Here is a 24,769-nt window from a genome sequence, read left to right as displayed (position 1 = left end):
GAGCCTCGCGAGAATCCGACAGCGTCATGATGACGTTCGGGCGCGCTCGGGTTAACCGAGCAAGGCGGGAAGATCCGAGTCGCTCGGACCCGTGAAAAAAAACATGAAGTTCGGGCGGGTTCGGATTCCGAGGAACCGAACCCGCTCATCTCTAGTAAAAAGGGGGACGCTGTCTGCCGTAATGTGTAAAAAGGGGTTGCTGTCTGCTGTAATGTGTAAAAAGAGGAATCTGTCCACTGTAAGGTGTAAAAGGGTCTCTACTTGGTGAAGTGGTGCTACTGTGCGGCGTAATTTGAATAATGGAGACTACTGTGCACCGTTTTATGAATTGGTATTATTTTGTGGCCACACCCCTTCCCCACGAAGCCACGCCACTATGTATTTTTGCGCGCGCCTACGACACGCACTGCCCGTGTTTTGCATGCAGGGGTGTGGCTCCGATGCCGTTTCTTGCACACAGTGCTAAAATGTCTAGTTACGGCACTGTTGCTAGGTATCCATTTCTCTGTCCCTGAGCAGGTCCCCCTCACCAGATCCTCTCCAGGGGTGAGGGGGTGGACTTGGATGGGATGTGGGGGGCCCAAAGCATTTTGTCGCACCTGGGCCCAATGCTCGCTAGTTCCGCCACTGGTTCTCTGCGTAGGCAAAACAAGCTAAGTCCATTTTCACCATAAGTGAAACAAAATGTCATTAGTTAATGGAAGCAAGCTTCAAAAAGTTAATCTTTTTGGTGTTTTTTGATTGCACCAATTTGCTGTTTCCATAGATAACTATGGTAATGGTGCTATTAATTGAAACTTTTGTGAACACCGGAGATACCTCTTATGAACAGTGCTAATGAGACCTTAGATGAAGAAGGATATATAGAGCACAGATTTGTTGTATTCCTGTAGCACAAAAACTTGTTACAAAATAATTAGCACTTATGATATACAATTTAACAACTTATTTTATAATTCTCTACCTACTTTCTAATTACTGTATTTGCACAGCTTGCCTGTTAGATGAAAAAGTTCTGTTTTGTTTTTTTTCTCTTTTGAAAGTGTTTCAGTCTTAAAGCAGCTTTGTAACCTCATAATGCATCATATTTATTACAGTTATAGTGGGTCTTTTTAAAAAGAAAAGATGTCAATAAAATACAATAGTGCAGTACAGCATTATGTATATCTTTTATGCTGTTATATTGCTGCTTAGAACACACTTTGCTTGCATATGAGGAAACACAAGGCAATATCATGATAAATTTGTACTCTAATAAAGCGAGGTGAGTATGTGATTATAGAATGAATAAATTGCTTTTACACACCAATGTTTTAGTACAAAGCAATGGTGGACTGCTGTATAAGGGGAAGGAAAAGATGTTACTCTAAGACATTAATATGGTAGTTGCTATATACTGTACTTAATCATTTTGTTTGTTGTTTTATTGCTGGAATGAATAATGGAATTGGATTCTTTGTCTATGAAAAATAAAACAGAAGAAACCATGAAACTGACATATAGCAAATAATTGACTGAAGAAACACATACATACTGTACACACACTGCAATATAACATTGGTTGTGATGTCATACAGATACAGTATGTACCACACACTCTCAGCATAACTTACATAAAACACCAGCTTCACTTATAAGAAGCTACTGTCTGCAAGAGCAATAAACGTAGTGAATGAGTAACAACCTGGGTTTGATTCAAAGATGGACGGAAATTCAATGCCGCTTGTAAGCAGCTTTGATATTCTGTCTGGTTGTAAGGGGTTACATGCAGGATACGTCTCAGTGGAAGTGACACAACCTGCATGTAGCTATGTTCCCAGCACTGCGACTGACGTCTCAAGTTGGGATCCGACATGATGACCATTGGTTTCGATGGTCACGCAGATGGCCAGCTGAGTACGGCTCAGCTTATGAAGCTGACCAACGGAAGGGGGGTCTATGAGGGCAGGAAGTCAGCGTGGTGACATGCAGACCATTAGTGCTCCCCTTCCAGAAAACAGGGGGGGAAACCTCAGTTTCCAGGAACGCAGGCCTCTCCCCTCCCCCTGAACGCTGCTGCCTGTTTAGAGGGGAACTGTGGGTGACATTTCATGGACCTTTCTGCGCATAAATAGACTGGACCTTGTGCAGACTCAGATTCCCGATAATCCTAAATCTGAGTGCTGCATCAATCCTGCGTTCATTTCTGAATCAGGCCCTATGTCATTCATCGATTTTCTTCAGCTGCAACTTACCATTGGCGTCCTAGGCGAATGACTGGGTTTGCAAATTTCAAGAGAAAAAATTAATTTGCAAGAGCTTCCTCTACATCTTTAGGAAAGCATGCACATCATTCAAAAATACATTTTAAAGATTTTATTTATTTTGCTATATTTTTTTTATATCTACACTTTATTCTTTTCAATGGAAACCAGTTTATGGATAGTTAGTAAAATATAAGTGAGGGAAGAAAAGACACATGAGGGAATATGGCCCTGCATGAGAGCTTACATTCTAAAGATACTGCAACTCATATGTACACAAGGGGCTGGATTCAAATGTTCCATCCCCATCCCGCCCCCTATCACACCCATCAGTGGTGTTCTAATGTTACTGCAAACGGGTGAAACAACTTCATTTCAGCTCGCTTGCCCCGGAGGTAGCGAGCTGAAATGCGTGTAAAGAGACCCGTTTGGGTGCCCAAACGGGTCTCTTCACGATTGCGCCCATTACTTTATATGGGTTTAGGTGCTTGACACACCAAAATCAAACTGTAATGAGCACGATCAGCGCAATAGCGGGCCACATTTGAATATTGCCCCTCTGTCTCTCGTCACTTTAGACAGGAAATAGTGGGTGCAATATGATTTGAATCTAGCCCATAATCTTATATACTGTACATATAATGGACAGCACACAGCGGGCCACAATTGGATTATACAGTACACTTAGGGTGGACACCCTTCTGGGATTACTCAGGACACTCTGGATATCAGGACAGGGGTATTTTACCAGAGGAGGGGGCCCATGTGAAGACTCTAGGTCCATGTTACAGCGACTAATCACTACTGTGCATGCATAGCAGTCATTTTGCCAGGACACTGGAAAAGTAAGTAATTAAATATGGGTGCAGTGTGTACGATGTGGACCCTCTGGACTGAGGATCCTGTGAGCACACACTAAACCCATTATAGATATGCCAATGTATCTGTCTGGAGAATAAATAATAATTTTTTTTATTGTATAACTTACTGGTTAGCACTAGTGTCTAGCAGATTGGATGCATCTAGATCTCTGATGTTCCGTTTGGAGTACCAGGGTGTCTATGATGCAATGCATTCTGCCGCTTCCTGACTGCTCAGTGCTCACACTTTACAAGATTCTTTGCTAAAAAAGTGCTGCTAGTAGTAATTCACATGCAAACTAATGCCGCTTTCAGATCGCAAATGCCGGATTCCACCCGGTAAGAGAAACGTGTCCTTACCGGTTGGGATCCGGCATTTGCTCTTCTCTGCTGGCTTTCTGACCCAGCAATATACCGGGTCGGTTGCCATAGCAGCGGGGGCGCAGCAGCAGCAGGGGCGGGGGTGGAGGCGGCGCTGGGAGATAAGCTCATCTCCTGCGCCACCTCTCCCTATGTTGTGAATGGGAGCCGTGTTGCATCGAAACGGCTCCCATTCACACTGCACCTGACCCGGTATTCAACCCGGTAATAACCCTTCTTTTTAACCGGGTTGAATTACCGGGTCAGGCGACCGGCTAATTTGGTAAAGGTGCTTTCACATCGCACACTGACCCGTTTCGACATGGCAATATGCCGTGTCGATACCGGGTTATTTGTGCGATGTGAAAGGGGTATAAGGTGCATGTGGCGGCTGTGATAGCATATAAAGAGACAAGTCGAAAAGGGACAATGGCATATAATAGACATGAAGGGGCTCTGGTATATAAATAGGCACATAGAGAAAGGGTGATGGCATATAAGGAACATGAGGGTTCTACGGCATGGAAAGAGGAAATAGGCACATAGAGAAAGGGTGATGGCCTATAAGGGACATGAGGGGTCTATGGCACAGAAAGAGGAATGATAAGGAACATTGGTGGTATGTGAGAAGGCCCTGGCATATAATGGTGTCTAAATGCATATAAAGTGCATATTGGGGCTGTGATGGCATCCAGGATGTACACAATGTTTAATTGGTATTATGAGTCTTATGTGTGTCGAAAAAACCCTCATTTCCTACACCATTACACAACCACAACCAACCTGAACCCATGACTCAAGGCAAGATGGAACCATTGATACAATAAATTTAGGCAGAAATTGAGAGTTTTGTAGTGGAAGCTGATGTCTTCTGCTGCTTTATCCCATCCACTTCAAGGTTCAGTGTGCTGTTTGTTCAGAGATGCTCTTCTACATTCCACTGATCTAATGCAGGGTTAGTTGAATTAATGTCACTTTCAACTTGAATGAGTCTGGTTGTTCTATTTTGGTTTATGTCAATAACAAACCTTTATTGCCCACTGAACTGCCATTGCACACCATTATGGGTAATCTTTAGAGACTGAGATACTGAAACCTCCCCATCAGGCAGGGGCAGATCGGTCATAGGGCCGACAGGGCATTCATGCACCGTGATGGTGTTCATACAGAGTTGCAGTACAGAGTCAGAAGTGTATGTGTTGGGCATTCCTGTGTTGTTACAGGGGGTTGGCTAATAAGACGCACCTATAACACAGTATGGGCGCATTTCTGGAAGTGGATATGTATAGAAACATTGAATTGTTCACATTAAAGACTATACTCAGACAGCACCTAACATAAGGCTAGTAAAAATTACAATGTTGATGCACAAAGCATTATTGCAGCATCTGTAGGCACTGAAAGCGGGCATCTCTGTCCTTGCATATGTGGATGCATGGATGTACACCAGGGAAGGGCATTGTAGCATTATTATAATTATTATTACTATTACTACCAGTTAATTATATAGTGCCAAAAAGAGGTAAATACACTGCTATATAGTGCCAATGTAAGGACAGATTCTGTTATTGGTCCCTCATTCACTGCTGTAAAGGCAATGTGTATACTTTTCAAGAAAGTACAAAGAAAAAAAAAGAGAAAACAGCAGTGCACATGGGAGCAGAAATGAATACAATTAAATGGAGAGCTGACATGGAGATATATATATATATATATATATATATATATATATATATATATATATATAAAATATTTAATTAGTCTAACAATTAGACACAATAACATCATGAACCATGAGCATGATTAAAATACACATTTAAAACATTTATAAGAAAACAGGTAATTAATATAATTGTTCACTGGATCACCGCAATTAGATGAATAAGCTGCTATGACAGCAAGCAGATGTCAGTCCACAGAGCATTAAAGCTATAGATATTCGCTTGTATAATTTATCCAGGTACCGCAGAAGCTGAATGCACTGTTCATGTGGCAACTGTAACACTAACTGCTGTGCATGGCTGAAAAAAGTTACAAAGTGTCCCAGCAGAGGTTACTTTGTGCACATTTGTGTCTGTTCATGAACTGAATGACGGAGCTCCCAACTGATGTTAATAAAAAGTGGTAATTAGTCCACTAAATGAGTACTGTCTGGTGAAGCAGATAACAGATGAAGCAAATAGCAGGTGTTGAATTACCCCTCCCATGGGCTGGTAACCCCAAGTGTCCTCAGGTGAAGTCTACTGTAGTGCTCACTCCTGTGCTGATGGGGAGAGAAGAATCTGTGGCAGGCTCGCTAGGGTGAGCCGTGGGAAGAGACAGTCTTCACTCGGTGTGGTGGAAAAGCTGCTCCAATATTGGGGGAAGCACAAGTAGCTGAAGCTGCAGGAGCCGTGCAGTGAGACCAGTGACAATTGAGGGCGAAATTCTGACGCGTTTCGTCACGGATCACGTGACTTTTTCATCCTATCCAGTGAACAATTATTTGAATTACCTATTTTCTTATAAATGTTTTAACTGTGTTTTTTAATCATGCACATGATTCATGATGTTATTGTGTCTAATTGTTAGACTATTTATATAACGCACACACATTTTCTGCAGCACTTTACAGAGAGTATTTGCCCATTCACATCAGTCCCTATCCCAATTGAGCTTATGATCTATGGCCCTCATTCCGAGTTGATCGCTCGTTGCCGTTTTTTGCAGCATAGCGATCAGGCTTAAAATTGGCTGTTCTACGCATGCGTATGGGCCGCAGTGCGCACGTGCGAAGTACTTTCACACAAAACTTTGCAGTTTTACACAAGGCCGAATGACTGTTTTTATCGCTCGAGTCATCAGTGAGTGATTGACAGGAAAGGGGCGTTTTTGGGGGGTAACTGAGCGTTTTCCGGGAGTGTGCTAAAAAACGCAGGCGTGTCAGTAGAAAACGCAGGCGTGCCTGAAGAAATGGGGGAGTGGCTGCACGAACGCAGGGAATGTTTGTGACGTCAAAACAGGAACTGAACTGTCTGCAGTGATCGCAAGGTAGGAGTAAGTTTCAAGCTACTCTGAAACTGCATGAAAATATTTAATAGCAGAACTGCTAACCTTTCGGTCGCACTTCTGCTAAGCTAAGATACACTCCCAGAGGGCGGCGGCTTAGCGTTTGCAGTGCTGCTCAAAGCAGCTAGCGAGCGATCAACTCGGAATGATGGCCTATATTCCCTACCACAAGTACACCACACACATTCATGCTAGGGTTAATTTCTGTTGGGAGCTAATTAACCTACCAGTATATTTTTGGATTGTGGGAGGAAACCAGAGTACCCGGAGGAAACCAATAGAAGCATGGGGAGAATATACAAGCTCTACACAGTAAGGGCCATGGTGGGAATTGAACCCATGACCTCAGTGCTGTAAGGTAGTAATGCCAACCATCTGTGCTGCCCCATTAGCATAAAGTCACAGACACAACTGCAGCAAAAGATGCAAGGAAGGCCGCAAATCAGAATCAGACCCTATACGGAGGAATCCCACCCTCTAAACAGACTCCAACCCCACAACAGACCCTGCACCTCATTATGGCATAAATTTCCCGGCCTGGTTTTCCATCCCAATCCACCCGTGCCATCAGGCACCAACAGTTCATATTTTGAGGTTTAAAATACTTTACTGAATCAAGCAATTTATAAACCAGTCATTAAATCAGAAAATAATTGGTAGGTTTTTATTTTAAATCCACAAGTTTGTAAATTTCCAAATGTCGAGAAATGTAATCCCTGAGATAGCCTGCTTAATTTTTACTTTTATGCATTGAACTGGAAATAGTTTACACATGTTTCTTAGATAGTTTAATTGTTGTTAAAAATATATAGATTGTTTGATTTTGTTGCAGCAAGAAAATGACAATTTTTTTTATCTATTTCCACCACCACCACCTGCTCTGCTGCAGAGGATATTAGCATGAAAATGTTAGCACATAAAATAACAGAGGCAGCAGTAAAGTGTACATACTATTTTGGGAAGTAAATTGTTGTTTTCCCAGGGAACACGAGACTCTCCCTGCAACACACCAAATAACTAAGAAATCTATAAACACAGTGGTTTTTCACTTTATATATGATGTAATTCAGTTGTATATCATTGGAAGTCTCCACACGGGAGATGATAAGAATGATACAGCTCTATGCATTTAAAGACTTTTCACTATATTGTGTATGACGTACTGTAGGTGTTAGTTCAATTAACATCCTGGCTTTGAGCTTCCCAGACTTGACATTGGGCCCTTATTTCAGATATTGTGCTAAGCATCAGCTTTTTAAAGTGATAGGGATATGTTGTTTTGGTGATTTTTGAAAGTCTGTTTCCAAAAAAATTATTATAGTGCTTTAAAATTTTAGCTCTAGTGACATAAGTGAGCACTTATACAGGGGCATTTTAAGAGGGGAGAGGGCCTGTGTGCAATTTCCTTGTGGACCCCTTCCTCTCTGGCATTGAGTAGACTCTGATTTTATGCCAGAGTGTACTGCACATGTGCAGGTCTCCGGGAAAATGGCACCCATCCCTTGTTCCTAGGGGCATCTCTATTGTACATGCAAAAATCACTGGGAATTTGGCTATTGTTGCCATTTTCGGCACATAAGCAGCAATCACATTATGGGACAAGTGCTCTCAGGATCGTTTGCACATAACGTGGGACACCATACATAGTGCCACTGCTCAGTGGCGGAACTAGCGAGCGGTGGGCCCAGGTGCGACAAAATGCTTTGGGCCCCCCCCCATCCCATCCAAGTCCACCCTCTCACCCCTGGAGAGGATCTGGTGAGGGGGACCTGCTCAGGGCCAGAGAAATGGATACCTAGCAACAGTGCCGTAACTAGACATTTTAGCACTGTGTGCAAGAAACGGCATCAGAGCCCCACCCATGCATGCAAAACAGTGGCAGTGCGCGCCGTAGGCGTGCGCAAAAATACATAGTGGCATGGCTTCGTGGGGAAGGGGTGTGGCCACAAAATAATACCAATTCATAAAACAGTGCACAGTAGTCTCCATTATTCAAATTACGCCACACAGTAGCACCACTACACCAGGTAGAGACCCTTTTACACCTTACGGCAGACAGATTCCTCTTTTTACACATTACGGCAGACAGCATCCCCTTTTTACACATTACGGCAGACAGCGTCCCCCTTTTTACACATAACGGCAGACAGCGTGCACTTTTTACACATAACGGCAGACAGCGTCCCCTTTTTACACATAACGGCAGACAGCGTGCCCTTGTTACACATAACGGCAGACAGCGTTCACTTTTTACACATAACGGCAGACAGCATGCCCTTGTTAAACATAGCGCCAGACAGCGTACACTTTTTACACATTACGGCAGACAGCGTGCCCTTTTTACACATAACGGCAGACAGCGCCCCCTTTTTACACATTACGGCAGACAGCGTGCCCTTGTTACACATTACGGCAGACAGCGTCCCCCTTTTTACACATTACGGCAGGCAGATTTCCCCTTTTTACACATCACGTCAGGCAGATTCCCCCTTTTTACACATAACGGCAGACAGCGCCCCTTTTTACACATTACGGCAGACAGCGTGCCCTTGTTACACATTACGGCAGACAGCGTCCCCCTTTTTACACATTACGGCAGGCAGATTTCCCCTTTTTACACATCACGTCAGGCAGATTCCCCCTTTTTACACATTGCGGCAAAGATTCCCCCTTTTTACACATTACGGCAGACAGATTCCCCCTTTTTACACATTACGGCAGACAGCGTCCCCCTTTTTACACATTACGGCAGGCAGATTCCCGATTTGTACACATTGCGGCAGGCAGATTCCCCCTTTTTACACATTGCGGCAGGCAGATTCCCCCTTTTTGCACATTGCGGCAAGCAGATTCCCCCTTTTTACACATTACGGCAGACAGTCCCAAGAAAGACAGAAAGAAAGACAAGAAAGAAAGAAAGAAAGAAAGAAAGAAAGAAAGAAAGAAAGAAAGAAAGGTTGAGGAGGTAGCCGCAGCAGCGCTGTGTTATTGGTGGAGGCGCTGCTGCTGCTGCTGCCCCTTTGCTTCACTATAGGCTGTTCTCGGAAGACAGCCTATAGTGAAGCAGAGGGACAGCAGCAGCGCCTCAACCAGTAGTAAAGCGCTGCGGCGGCTCCCTCCTCCACCTCCCTCCTCCTCCTTCTCCCCTGTACCGCTCCTCTCCTCTCTGTCTGGGTGGCTGTGTGCTGCGGGCAGCGGTTGCCCGCAGCACACAGCGGCATGTAATGAGTCAGTTTGACTCATTACATGCTTTGGGCCTCTGGACAGAGGCGGGCCCCAGTGCAACGCACTGGTTGCACTGGCGGTAGTTCCGCCTCTGCCACTGCTTGTATATACAAGAGACTGCACCTTAAAACTGAAAAGCATACGAGTGCGCAAAAGTTTTCATACCATTTAAAGAAACATATATATCATGGAACAATAAGATGTGTGCATACAGCATATGAGTGGTAACCATAATTTGGGACAGCATCTTTAAACACAGTTGTTTCTACAATATCTATATGGATAACATTTTTAAGTTAAATTGCACTTTTTTATGAAAGATGTATACTTAAGATTGGATACTATCTAGAGTGTTCATAAGTATTCATACTACATGTGGTAATATATATCAGGTGTTCAGTGGCGTAAGTTCGTCCAAGGTGCCCAGAGGCAAGATAAATATTGATTCACCCCTTCCCAATATATAGATAAATATATGTATGTACATATATAAAAGAGAGAGAGAGTGTGTTCTGAAAGAAAATGTGTGTGTGTATATATATATCTATATCATTGTCACTCACAATGCTGATTATTTCTCTGACAATTATTTTACAAATGTCATACCCAGGATTAGAACCCATGACCTATTAAACTTGAAGCAGGTACCTTACTGATGAAGCTATTTGCTCCTGTATAGAAAGCATATGAAGTCTAACTATATGAAGTTATGTGTAATTGTCAGAGAAGTAACTTCATATTGTTAGAATTTTATATACAGGAGCAAATAGCTGAATCAGTAAGGTTCCTTCATGCACTGTAATAGGCCGTGGGTTCTAATCCTGGTTAAACTTATGACACTTTTAAAATGTACATCTATAATAAAGAGGGTGTGACTTGTAAGGTGCAGGGACTAGTGGGGGAGGGGAGATGGCCACAGAGGAGAAAGCAGCGGCTGTCAATTAACTCAATTGAATGGTGTCGCTGAACAAGGAACAGGTGGAGAGGTGCCCCCCTATAGAGTAGGAGCCCGGCGGCAGTCGACTCCGTTGCCTCCCACAGTTACGCCTCTGCAGGTGTTTTCCAAAGTATTTGATGACTTGTACACATGAATTCTATATAGTAAAAGCAGAACGTTACCCAATCTTTTATATATATATTTTTTATTTAATAAATAAATCAGATGGTTATATATTACACAGGAGTTTTCATTCATATATGCACCATTTAGTATTTTAGCGCAAAACAGTAACTTTTTGGTTCTATGGTTGCCATTTTACCTGCAATTTATGTTGGCAGCACCAGCATATGTGGGACTCTTGAGGGAAAGTATAATTATATGGGAGCAGGGGGTACAGTGTGTTGGCCACACTGTACCCAGGGGCCGATGTGCACCGCACACCTTGCACCCATTTTAGATATGCCTATGCACCTATATGTTTTTAAATGATATATTTGTGTGTTCTGCTTATGATATAAAGATAAAAAAAAGATATGCTGCTAAACAGATGGGTCCTCATATACTGTGGCTCAGGTTGTGGCAAATAGTCCCTCTCAGAATGCCAAGGCCCATGCATTGCAGCCGTGCCCTAGAGATTAAGATCTTATTCACACTGCTAAAACCATACCTCCAACTGTCCCAATTTTTGTGGGACAGTCCCTTTTTTTGGTCTATCCTACTGTCCCTCCCACAGGCCGCATTGTCCCGTGGTTAGGGTGGGGGGCAGTTGGGAGGCTCCCTATTACTTGCTGCTATGCTTAGTTCATCGTCTATTCCAGTGAACCAGAAGGACTGGGGGGCATTGCCTGCAGCTCACAGAGGGGTCCCGACTTTAAACCTCCGGTTGTTGGGAGGTATGCTAAAACAATGAGGAGCCACAAAACTACATTGATCACTTGTGGCCTATTCCTCCTGCTACATTCCGTTATTCTTCATCTGCTACTTAATACTTGTGGTGTACCAATCCTGTGTGAGAAAGTCACAGGCCAGTGTCCCTGGTACATTGTGAGCATCTTTGTCTGGTTCTGCAATAGACTAAGGGGTCTATTTAATAAGCCTTGGATGGAAATAAAGCGGACGGAGATAAAGTGCCAGCCAATCAATTCCTGTCATGTCACAGGCTGGGTTTGAAAAATGACAGTTAGGAGCCGATTGGCTGGTACTTTATCTCCGTCCACTTTATCTCCATCCAAGGCTTAGTAAATAGACCCCTAAGGCACAAACACTTTTTTTTTTAATATTGGCTGTGATACCCGTTGTGGATCAAGTTGAGCATCTCACAACTTATGGCATAATGAGGCTAGCTTGAAGAGATCACATCCTTGACTACAGTATATCGTGAATGTCTTCACAGGTGCTTACTTGGTAAAATTGCCCACATACTGCAAGTAAAATTGGACTTTTTTCTAAAGTCACAACATACAAAATCTGACGAAAAAAGAGGGAGGATCACTGTGCTGGCAATGATATATATTAAATATACAGTATGTTAACTTGTGTCATGAACTATCAGGAGTCTTCTCCTATACAAACTACAAACTAACATACAATAAATTATAATTCATTTAATAGAGAAAGTATAATTTGTGATCCAATAACAACACTGTAGCCGGGATGTAATGGGAGCCAATAACAGCAAAATGCCCATTGGCTATTGCCACAAACATCGGGCACTATACAAAGTCAGTTAAAATCGGCTTTTTCTGACAATTTGGGCTCTAAAGTAGAGAGCCTGATAAAAGTCGGATCCAGATGTTTTGGCTATGGTTTTTTTTGCTGAGTTTGTTATGAAAATGTTAGAAATCAATTATAAGTACACTTTTCAAGCATATTTGCAATAAATAAACAGTTTTCAATACATTTCGACACTTAATTAAACAAAACCTTTGATCAGTAGAAATGCTCCATGTACTGTACATGTCATTTTTACATTATATCCCACAAGAAATGTGTATTAGAGTCATATAAATGTACTAAGTCGCACAAGCAGGTCCAGCTAAATCCAATGATATGTGACATGCCTATATTCTGTGTATAATTTCCAAATACTGTACTTCACGTACAGATGTAGCCACCTTTATCTTGACCGATTCTCCGCCTAGACGGACGTTTAGTTACGTTAAGACGATAGCTTAGCTTGCTGAGTTTAATCACAGGTAGGCGCGTTGAGGCGATTCTAGATACTCAGCATGCATTACACATCTCCACCACTTGGTGGCTAATGCTCCACTAATCCAGTACTTTCGATCGTATAGCGGCGGATTGATCTACAGCTCTGGCAAATGGTCAGTGACGACTCTAATGTTAATAGATGGTGACCAATGGTCAGACGGTGAGAGTTCTCAATATAAATAAATAGTTTATACAGACACAAACGAACATGTTAAAACACTTGTGTATGCAGACACAAGATTGTGTATGGAGACGCAACTAATTGTGTAAAAGTAAGTATGTACAATGCATAAACACCATGCTTTTGTAATACATGTACAGTATGAGTGTCCAAATTCCCGTGATATTCACTTTATTATAATTTTTTTTCTTTGGTATACATTCAATGGAAGGGTGCACACAGGTTTCACATAAATCTTGTCTTGTAACCTGATCGGAACTTCCTACCTGTCTACTGCACGAACTGTGCAGGCTCCCAGGGGGGAAGGGGAAAGTGGGATGGGGGTAGGGCAAGGCAGTGAAAAATACCGTGTTCAAAGAACGGGCCAATGCTGTAGGAGCGTCATAATCCCCTAGCTAAAATACACAGCGTCGATAGGGATAAGCGAGGTCTATGCACTTAACAATACACCAGACCCCATTGCATCACAAAGTGACAAAATGTCCGAGGCACATGAACCCCCGCCTTGTAGCATTATGTGCATAGACCTCACTTAATCCTATCGCCCCTGTGTATTTTAGCTAGGGGATTCCGACGCTCCTTCAGCACTGCCCCATAGCCTGCAAAACCTATGCCGTCACTCGCTCCATAGCTGAGTGCTGACACAAGGTGGATGTTCATGTGCCTTGGACATTTTGTCACTTTGTGATGCAATGGGGTCTGGGGTATCGTTAAGTGCATAGAACTCGCATATCCCTATCGACCCTGTGTATTTTAGCTAGGGGTTTCTGATGCTCCTTCAGCATTACCCGTGACCTACAAAATATGTGCTGTTACTTGCTCCATAGCCGAGGGCCTGCATGGGGCAAGGAGTCACAGGCGGTAGCCATTTCAATTGAGTCTGCCCTGCTACAGAATTGTATGTGTACCGTATGGTGCATAGAACCTTAACAGTACAACCGCTCCTGCAGCTTTGCCCTGGTTTATGTGACTAACTCCCTCCCTGTCTACTGCTTGACCTGTGCAGGCTCCCAGGGGGGAAGGGCGATGGGCTAGCGAGAGGCGGTGGAAAATACCGTGCTTTTGAAATGCAAGTACTGTATGAGTCCGAGTCCCCAGTATGTTCTTCTAGTGTACTAATTAGCACGAACAGCTTGTAACATACAGTGGTAAGTTTAATCTTTCTATGTATAATGGAGAGATTAAAGCTCCTCCCTAAGTTCCTAGATGCCAAATCACCATCCTTAGTATCTCTGTACAGTATGTTCTATTAGGGTACTAATTAGCATGAACAGCTTGTAACGTACAGTGGCAAGTTAAATCTTTCTATGTATAATGGAGAGAGATAAAAGCTCCTCAGTAAGTTCCTGGATGGCAAATCACCGTACTTAGTATCTCTGTTCAGTATGTTCTATTAGGGTACTATTTAGCTGTTCGTGCTAATTAGTACCCTAATAGAAAATACCATACAGAGATACTAAGGATGGTGATTTGGCAACCAGGAATTTAGGGAGGAGCTTTTATCTCTCTATATTATACATAGAAATATTAAACTTGTCACTGTACGTTACAAGCTGTTCATGCTAATTAGTACACTAGTAGAACATAGAGTACAGAGATACTAAGTACAGTGATTTGGCATCCAGGAACTTAGGGAGGAGCTTTTATCTCTCTCCATTGTAATCTTTCTAAGTATAATGGAGAGAGATAAAAGCTCCTCCCTAAGTTCCCGGATGCCAAATCACTGTCCGTAGTATCTCTGTACAGTATGTTCTACTAGTGTACTAATTAGCACGAGCAGCTTGTAACGTACAGTGGCATGTTTGATCTTTCTATGTATAATGTAGAGAGATAAAAGCTCCTCCATTAAGTTCCTGGTTGCCAATCACCGTCCTTAGTATCTCTGTATAGTGTTTTCTATTAGGGTATTAATTAGCACGAACAGCTAATTAGTAACCTAATAGAACATACTGTACAGAGATACTAAGTACAGTGATTTGGCATCCAGGAACTTAGGGAGGTGCTTTTATCTCTCTCCATTATACATAGATAGATTAAACTTGCCGCTGTACGTTACAAGCTGTTCGTGCTAATTAGTACCCTAATAGAACATACTGTACAGAGATACTAAGTACGGTGATTTGGCATCCAGTTAAAAGCTGTTTGTGCTAATTAGTACACTAGTAGAACATACTGTACAGAGATACTAAGGACGGTGATTTGGCATCTAGGAACTTACAGAGGAGCTTTTATCTCTCCATTATACATAGAAAGATTAAACTTGCCACTGTACGTTACAAGCTGTTCATGCTAATTAGTACACTAGTAGAACAAAGAGTACAGAGATACTAGGGACGGTAATTTGGCATCCAGGAATTTAGGGAGGAGCTTTTATCTCTCTCCATTATACTTAGAAAGATTACAATGGAGAGAGATTAAAGCTCCTCCCTAAGTTCGTGGATGCCAAATCACTGTACTTAGTATCTCTGTACAGTATGTTCAACAAGTGTACTAATTAGCACGAACAGCTTGTAACGTACAGTGGCAAGTGTAATTTTTCTAAGTATAATGGAGAGAGATAAAAACTCCTCCCTATGTTCCTGGATGTCAAAAGACCATGCTTAGCATTTCTGTACAGTATTTCCTATCTAGCTAGAAACCCTGCATCCTGTGCAAGCTAGGCGGACAACTGGAGGGGACCTGATACATGGTTGCTTCCCATTTCCCTTTCCAGTGTCACATAAACTAGTGGTTGGTCTGCCCCGAAAGCCAGGAGTCTCCTTTTTTGTATGGTACCAGTTCTGAGTCTATGGGACACCCAGAACGAGAGATATCAGTACACAAAGTGGACCCATTTTCCCATAGACTATAATGGGCCCGTTAATTCAGACCATCCATGGGTTCCAACGCTTGCCATGAGCCTTGTGGGGGTCACAGAAGGGGTTGGTACCCTCTGGTAGCTAATTGTCTCCCCTTCCATACCAACCTAGCGATGAAGGCTCCCACCTCCCACGATGAGAGTCCCAGGTTTGAGTCCCAAAGTGCCAACCTTTTTTTTTATATGTTCCCGTGACATTCACTTTATTATTATTTTTTCTTTGTTATATATTCAATGAAAGGTTGCACACAGGTTTCACATAAATCAAAGTAAATCTGCAGCAGCGATTCATTCCGCAATATACAAATACACAGCGGTAATGAGTATAAATTAGTGTTTTCCGATGCAACAAACTGAGCAACACAGTACTGTAGATCGTTGGCATTTGTGTATTGTACCTGACCTGAACTCCCTCCATGTCCACTGCATGACCTGTGCAGGCTCCCAGAGGGAAGGGCGATGGGGGTAGGGAGAGGCGGTGGAAAATACCGTGCTTTTGAAATACAAGTATTAGCGTCCGAGTCCCCTAAGGCATAAACCAACACCAATGGGAAGGAAGTGCCAACCTTTTTTTAATGTGTTCCTGTAACATTCACTTTATTATTATTTTTTCTTTGTTATACATTCAAAGGAAGGGTGCACACAGGTTTCACATAAATCAGAGTGGGCGGGGGATTTCCTACATACAGTAGTATACTGTTGCACATGTCTTGTAACCTGATTGGAACTCCCTTCCTGTGTACTGCATGTACTGTGCAGGCTCCCAGGGGGGAAGGGGAAAGTGGGATGGGGGTAGGGCGAGGCAGTGGAAAATACCGTGTGCAAAGAAAAGGCATAATCAAAACCATAGGGAACTTTGTGGTGTATCGTTTTGTACATAGACCTAGCTTATCCCTATCACCCCTGTGTATTTTAGCTAGGGGATTCTGACGCTCCTTCAGCATTACCCCATAGCCTGCAAAACCTATGCCGTTGCTCACTCCATAGCTGAGTGCTGCCACAAGGCAGGGGTTCATGTGCCTCGGACATTTTGTCACTTTGCGATGCAATGGGGTCCGGTGTATCGTTATGTGCATAGACCTCGCTTATCCCTATCGCCCCTGTGTATTTTAATTTAGCTAGGGGATTCTGACGCTCCTTCAGTATTGCCCCGTAGCCTGCAAAATCTGTGCTGTTACTTGCTCCATAGCCGAGTGCCTCCATGGAGCTAGGAGTCACAGGCGGTAGCCATTTCAATTGAGTCTGCCCTGCTATAGAATTGTATGAGTACCGTTCGGTGCAAAGAACCTTGACAGTAGAAACTCTCCTGCAGATTTGCCCTGCTTTATGTAAAACTTATGTTTTGTCAGTTTGCTATGCGATCGAGCCCGGTGTAACGTAATGTGCATAGACCTCGCTTATCTCTATCACCCCTGTGTATTTTGGCTAGGGGATTGTGATGCTCCTTCTGCATTGCCCCGTGGCCTGCAAAACTTATGCCATCTCTCACTCCATATCCGAGCGCTGCCTGCCACATGGTGGGGGTTCAGGGGTGGCGGACATTTTGCCAGTGTGCTATGCGATCGAGTCCGGTGTACCGTAATGTGCATAGACCTCGCTTTTTCCTATCGCCCCTGTGTATTTTAGCTAGGGGATTGTGACGCTTTTTCAGCATTGCCCCATAGCCTGCAAAATCTGGATTGTTACTTGCTCTGTAGCCTAGGGCCTCCGTGGGGCAAGGAGTCATAGGTGGTAGCCATTTCTATTGAGTCTGCCCTGCTACAGAATTGGATGTGTACTGCACAGTGCATAGAACCTTAACAGTAGAACCGCTCCTGCAGCTTTGCCCTGGTTTATGTGAATAAAAAAATAATAGAGGGTCTGGAAAAAACTAACATGCATTCGTACTTTAGGAATCAGACCCGGGACTCTGAGTATAGGAAGCGGAACTCTTCACCACTTCGCCGCAGACAGATGAATAAATCCATTGGTTTTGATTATGCTGTAATGGCTACGGGATTAGGACACTAACATACTGTACAAAATTCCTAATCTCAAGAGGCAATAGTGAACTTCTAACACATCCATTTGCAACAGTGTACACTACTGGTTTTATGTTGTTTTGTCTGCGGGACTTGGATGCTCACATATTCATAAAGTACTGTAGATGGATCATATACTGTATGCTGTACTATTTGCGTCTGTACCGTATATTTTACGGGATACCACATGCATGCGCAGTGGTGATTGTAAAAAGCAACATCTGGTGGATGATCGCAGGTATTACACGTAAAGGTAACGCCAAATGCTCTGTCTGCCTCCGTGCGATTAGGTATGTCTCTCTGTGACTAGGCGCGCCTGCCTATGCCCTGGTACGCTCGATCGGGACAAACGCCTCAGCCAGTCAAGATAAAGGTGGCTACATCTGTACTGTATTTTTTTTTTTACAAACACACAGATGCGTCTTAGATGCAAATGAATGTACTAAGTGCCCTAATTCAAGGTTGATTGCAAAAACCATTTTCCTCTAATGGGCAAAACCATGTGCACTGCAGGGGGGGTAGATATAATGTGCAGAGAGAGTTAGATTTGGGTGGGGTGTGTTCAAACTGAAATCTAAATTGCAGTGCAAAAATAAAGCAGCCAGTATTTACCCTGCACAGAAACAACATCACCCACCAAAATCTAACTCTCTCTGCACATGTTATATCTGCCCCACCTGCAGTGCACATGGTTTTGCCCAATAGAGAAAAATGTTATTTTGCAATCAACCATCAATTAGGCCCTAAGTAACACAAGCAGCTTATGCTGATTTAAATGATATGCAGCATGGCCATTTTCAGTGTGTAATTGCGACTGTATCTAGCTATGTTACAGTGTATAGCTGGAATACATTGTAGCATACTGTTTTGTATGTAAACAGTACACAGTTGCTATTACACAAAGAATATTGGCATGCTGCATATCATTTTAAACAGCACGAGCTGCTTGTGCATCCTATTTGCAGTGCTTCATTTTAGAAGCAGAACAACATGAATAGGACGCACAAGCAGCTCCTGCTGTTTAAAATGATATGCAGCATGCCTATATTCTTTGTGTAATAGCTACTGTGTTTGCATACTGTACAAAATGGTATGCTACAATGCAATGCAATTACACACTGATTCTAGCCATGCTACATATCATTTAAATCAGCATAAACTGCTTGTGCTTCCTGGAGGATTTGGGATTATTTAGGTCGTGTGCTGCTTTAATCATGGGACTTTTGGAGGACAATGGGACACTTTCTCTGACACTGTGGTCCTCCTATACTAAAAGACACAATTCAGTTGGTCTGTAAATATCGGATGTTTTCTAGTCTGAATACTGTGACACCTGGGATCCAATATGCTGAAGACAGGAAATTTACGCACACCATTATATTTCACAAGTTCCGGTAAATATACGCACATTTGTAATGTCTGATGCGGTGCAATATTTTTCCGGCCGGCATTATCGGCTCCCATTACATCCCTGCCTGTGGTTCTGACAAGTGTATATAAGATAGTACATAACATATATGCCCAATAGCTGTTGCTAGTGCCTAGTGTGGCTACTGACCAGATAGCATTCTCAGTAGGTTTTATCTAAGTACTTTAAGAGGCAAGTAATTCTATGGAAATTGTATGTAATCAGTCCCAACAATACGTCCTGTATAGTGATTCCTTGATGGTCCAATGTAATAGGGCAGTGTTTCCCAACCTCGGTCTTCAAAGCACATTAACAATCCAGATTATAAAGATAGCTATACTTGAGCACACGTTACTGAATTAGTACCTCAGTTGTTTTGATGTTATCATCAGTGCTCAAGCATGGGTATCCCCAAAATCTGGACTAATAGTGTTCTTAGAGGTTGGGAATCAGTACATTAAGGTATAAGTACTACAACTGAAGACTGGACCTGTGTGTTTGAATAGGTTGGGGTTGCAGGAACCTAGGCATCTACTGAAAAGCAGTGAGCACTGCTCAGTAGTTTTGCCTGAAAAAGGCACTGATTGACAAGTTCCATAGTAGAATTGATTCCTTATGGAGAGCATACAGCAGTGAAACTGGTGTGTGGAGACAAGGCAGAGAGTACACTTTGGTCTTCCCACAGTTAACATAGGGCCCATACAGTATTTCAGATACTGTGCTATGCATCAGCTTTCTGAAGTGATAGGGATCTTATATTTTGGTGATTTATAACTTTCCAATTTTAGCTCTAATGGCATAAGTGATCACTTTTATGTAAATTATTTAAATTCTACACTTGTGTGTTCTGCTTGTGATATAAAAATAAAACAAACATGTTACGTCATTTACAGATGTCTCCACATAGATTGCTCCTGTGATATGCAGTGTTTCATAGCGCTGCCGTAATGCATGCGGCGCTAATTCACACTGGCCAGTCCCCCATTCAAACTGAATAGCGAGTGCATGCGTAAGCCATGCATGCCACGATTCGTATGCTTTGCGGCAACAATCTATGTGAAACCATGTGTATTGTGGCTCAAGTTGTGGTAAATAGCCCCTCCCAGTACGCCAGGTTCTACGCATTTGGGCCATGCCCTAGAGCTCAAAGCATGCATCTTATACTGATAAAACATTCAGAAGCAACAAAACGACACTGATCACTGGTGCTTGCGGCACATGTGCATCTGTGTACAACTATCTCAAATCTGTGTAAAAAGGATTACATATTTGGGTGTTTTGAATAAAAAGGATAACATATTTTTGTGAACTGCAAGGTATCAGTCCCCCTTTCCCTGGGTTGCAGTGTGTAATAATACTGTACTGTTTACCTTGTTATTTACTTGTAAAATTAGACAGTATTATATTCAGTAATAGATCAGTCTACAGTTCAGGCTGTACAGCCTAGTACTAGTTGCACTGGCAGTAGTAGTACTACTACCAGTGGCGTACTACAGGGTGACTGGCAAATGTCCAGGGACCCACAAGGTGAAGGGGGCCAACCCTGAAATCAGTCACTAAATACTCTATACTAAATACATGATTTGACAATTCATTTCTCCAAATTACTATTCAGCTCAATTAGAGCTATGATTACTAATAAAACAATACAATGGGTCCGGAGACCAGCAGGTCTGTGCCTTTCACAGCCGCCGCTGCACTTGGGACACAGAGCACTGAGCTTCTCCTGCCTGCTATGTGTGGTCTCTACTGCAGCCCAGGTGCAGAAGTCGCTTTTGATAGCGACTGTGTAAGTGCTGCCGATACACTTATAAGCTTTGACACTATCTTGCTGCGCTGCCTCACATATTTTCTGAGAAATTATTTGGATATGCTTACACATGTGGACCTAAGGGTTTATAGAAATCAAAAAGGAGGCCCACCTTGACAGTCTGCCAGGGGCATCTAAGCATCTAGTTACGCCATTGACTATGACTAGTAATTCAACATCTTCTATTAGTGGAAACAAAGTTCATGTGGAAAGAAAACTTTTTAAGCAAGACCATTCCAAATTACCAAATCCCGTGATGATGTCACTGGCAGTAGAAATGTCATTGATGAAGTGATTTGGTCAACAGATGAAAAATAGCTACAGTAACATTCCATACACCACATGTAGTGGCAAAGAGAGGCTCAGCCATGGCAACTTTTTGCTAAACATGTGATAAAGCTAAATATTTATCGTATATAAAACACTTTAAGAGGTCTAGGAACACTATACGCTATCTACGTAAGAAGTACCGTAAGGGTACGCAAGTTGTGTAGCGATCGCTCAACCGTAGTCGAGACGCTCAAGCGTCACGTTCGCTTACGGCCCAGTGATCACAGGCAGGCACGCTATTGGCTGCCGACTAACGTGATGATTCGCTATAGCGTAGCGTACGCTCGGGACCACGAGGAGATCACCAGCGGTGGAGACGCTTACAACGTTAAACCTTTATATCTATACCTTTAACAATGGGATACACAGTATACCTTAGTGTAGAGACAGAGTGTAAGTGCAACCTGGTGTAACCTGATTAACTACAAAGCTGCTTGAGCGTCACCGACGCTCAGAGAATACTTAACCCTTATAAAGAATACACAGATACCTGGGCTTAGGGTCCAAAACCTATTATATGTATTATAACTATTATACTTGCAAAAAGGAATCACAGTACAAATGATACACTACAATATAACATAAACCAACTAACCAGATAACTACACAGGAAATACAATACAATACAATTAAAGGAAAATACGAGAGAGATAGAGAGAGAGAGAGAGAGAGAGAGATGGCTCACAGTAAGACAATATGATTACGGAGAAAACTTACGCACAAAGGGAAACGATCGCATGCGCCTCGATATCCAGCTCCCGATTATCAGCAATGAGAACCGTTGAAGAGAGTGAACTGGATACGGTCGGCCTGCCTATTTATGCCCCACACACAATACAATTCAATGGTCCCTACAATCTCATTGTTCATTGGACACAGGAATTCGGCTTCGCATTATAACAAAAGGTCATAGGTTGATTCATACAGGTGGGCTGTGACTATTTCCAACTGCTCAGGTGGGAGGGAAACTGGGTTTCCCGCCGCATGGGTAATAAAGTGCAAATAAAGTAAATGTTCATAAACTTCTTATGTCCATAACTATTCGCACGAGCGATTGATCTGCTTCAAACCAACACCGGAATATTTCTAATTAAATATTCTTCCGATGGATACTAAACACCACTGTATTACTCCTGTCTGACCCTTCGTATCAAACAAAGAGGGATTCCTTTGTTCATAAACATTCTATATTAACCAAACTTTCAGAATCTATCAAAAGGACCATGATCTACAAAATACATTATTAGTGAAAATATGTAATGATTGAGTCGCACGCTACGATCGCATAAACTCTACCGTAAATACGCATACCATGCGCCTGCGGGTGCCCGCGACTGTGAGTATGCGCACGTACGGGAGAGCGTACGCATGCGCAGCACGGACCTGTGTGAGGTGCAAATATGGTAGTGTGCATAGAGATATTTTTCTGACTTTGACAGTCCACCCTTTGGCAGTCAATAATAACTGCCACCTTCTAAAACATTTCAAAAGGAGAAAAATATATGTCAGGGGTTAATTCATTTCCATGGTTGGGTAAGGGAGGAGAGAGGAGTAGGTGGGAAGAGGGTATGACCTAGTGAGATAGCAGAAGCATGTGTGTATGAGACCATGTTTGGGGGGTCATGTATCATCGTGCCGTACGTGTTGTAAATCAAGCTTCGAGGTATTGCAAAGTATACATTTGAATTCCTTCTTATCCCGTGGTACGGGTCTGTGGATGGGCTGTCAAACTTTACCGAGCTCTTTTCGGATTTTGAACAAAATGGGGAGCACATTTTAGTTGATGATACATGAATGGGGGAATATGTGATTGCTGATATCTGTGCCTGTATTCCCTATACTATGTGTGTCATTACCTGAGGGTTGTAGAAATGAGGAAAAGACATAATTACGGTAAATGCGGTGGTATTCTATGTCAGGTTAATGTACATCTGTCGGTTGAAGTTTTGTTCGGTATCAGTTGAAAGTCGTCTTCTTTGCTCTGTGTTGCCCATTAGGTGTGAGCAAAAAGCTTTGTCAATGCCATTAGATTTACAAAAAATGTTGGGCTAGCGTAAGTTTAAGAATTCTAGGGAAACTGGGGATCCATGGCAAAGTTCATCAAATGTCCATATCTCAAGTGGTCAAAACTTCTTCTTTGGTCTATCCGTTGTCTGTATAGCGTCTCGTCAACTTCCTCGTCCAAGTGGGTCTTTTTTTATCTTGGAGAAAAACCAGAAAAACAGGTGAAAGAAACGGACCGTAGAAATCGCATTTTCATCACATCATTGTTTCTATCATTGGGTCATAAATCAAATCCAGGTTAATTACAGTTTCCTCACTCCTCAAACTCATTACCCTGGTACGATGTTTGCACTTCATTAAAGCCTGACCGCATCTAAATATCAAGCCAATTGATATGACAACACCTAAGATACATAGGAGAAACTTCCCAACATCCATTATGACTCCTTGAGCCCAGTCTCCCAAACCGGAGAACCAATTTCGCGGGTTCAACCATGACACCCAACCAGTCAGCTCATTACCTACAGCAGCAAGAGTGAGATTGTGTTTTCGGCGAAATTCCCACTTCAATTGGAGAATATCGTCCATCTTTTGGTCTATGACCTCGACCGGATCCTCGGTGCTATTCGTGATATACGTGCAACACTTCACGCCGTACTGTGTTGCCAATGTAACACAATATCCGCCTGTCACTGCTGTGAGGTAATTAAGAACCATTCTATGCTGCACCAGTTCTGTTTTATAAGCTTGAAGTTCCCTTCCAGTATATCTAAACGTGTCATCATACATTTCAGTGATATTATCTAACAAATTTGCGAGCGCCGATATGTATTTATAATTTAGCACTCCTCTAGCGGTGCGGGTGAAATCTAACGCGATTAAGAATTGAATCCCGGTGGATTCACTTATCAGATCAGAGGCCGGATGCTCTGTCTTCTCTATCAGGTGCCTTTTAACAACGTGCTCGTAATGGGTGTGAGTATAAGGAGCTTGGGCACCACGATGTATGTCTTTCATTTTGTCATGTGTTACAGTCATCACTTCAGGCAATACTTTTCCAATATAACACAATCCTTCAGAGTTTGGGGCAAGCCACTTGTACGCCTTTCTCCCGCATATGAAATATGCATCATCGGGGAGAATATATGGGACGGAGAAGGACATAACCATATTACACACCTTCCAGGTGAAATCTCCTAACCCTAATTCTTCCATCTGCTTAATACACGTATCAGGTTGTACGATATGTGCACAGTATCCTGGTGATACTT

At 42.7% G+C, this 24,769-nt stretch overlaps 1 protein-coding gene across 1 annotated transcript in view; it reads right to left on the bottom strand.

The window, feature by feature from the left end:
* Positions 1 to 24,769, bottom strand: part of NKAIN2 (sodium/potassium transporting ATPase interacting 2) — a 1,538,622-nt gene that overhangs the window by 1,348,536 nt on the left and 165,317 nt on the right. The gene's annotated exons all lie outside the window — the stretch shown is intronic.

Source organism: Pseudophryne corroboree, chromosome 4 (assembly GCF_028390025.1).
Source record: "Pseudophryne corroboree isolate aPseCor3 chromosome 4, aPseCor3.hap2, whole genome shotgun sequence".
Classification (NCBI taxonomy): Eukaryota; Metazoa; Chordata; class Amphibia; order Anura; family Myobatrachidae; genus Pseudophryne; species Pseudophryne corroboree.
The sequence above is the reverse complement of the archived record's forward strand: the minus strand, read 5'-3'. Positions and strand labels throughout refer to the sequence as shown.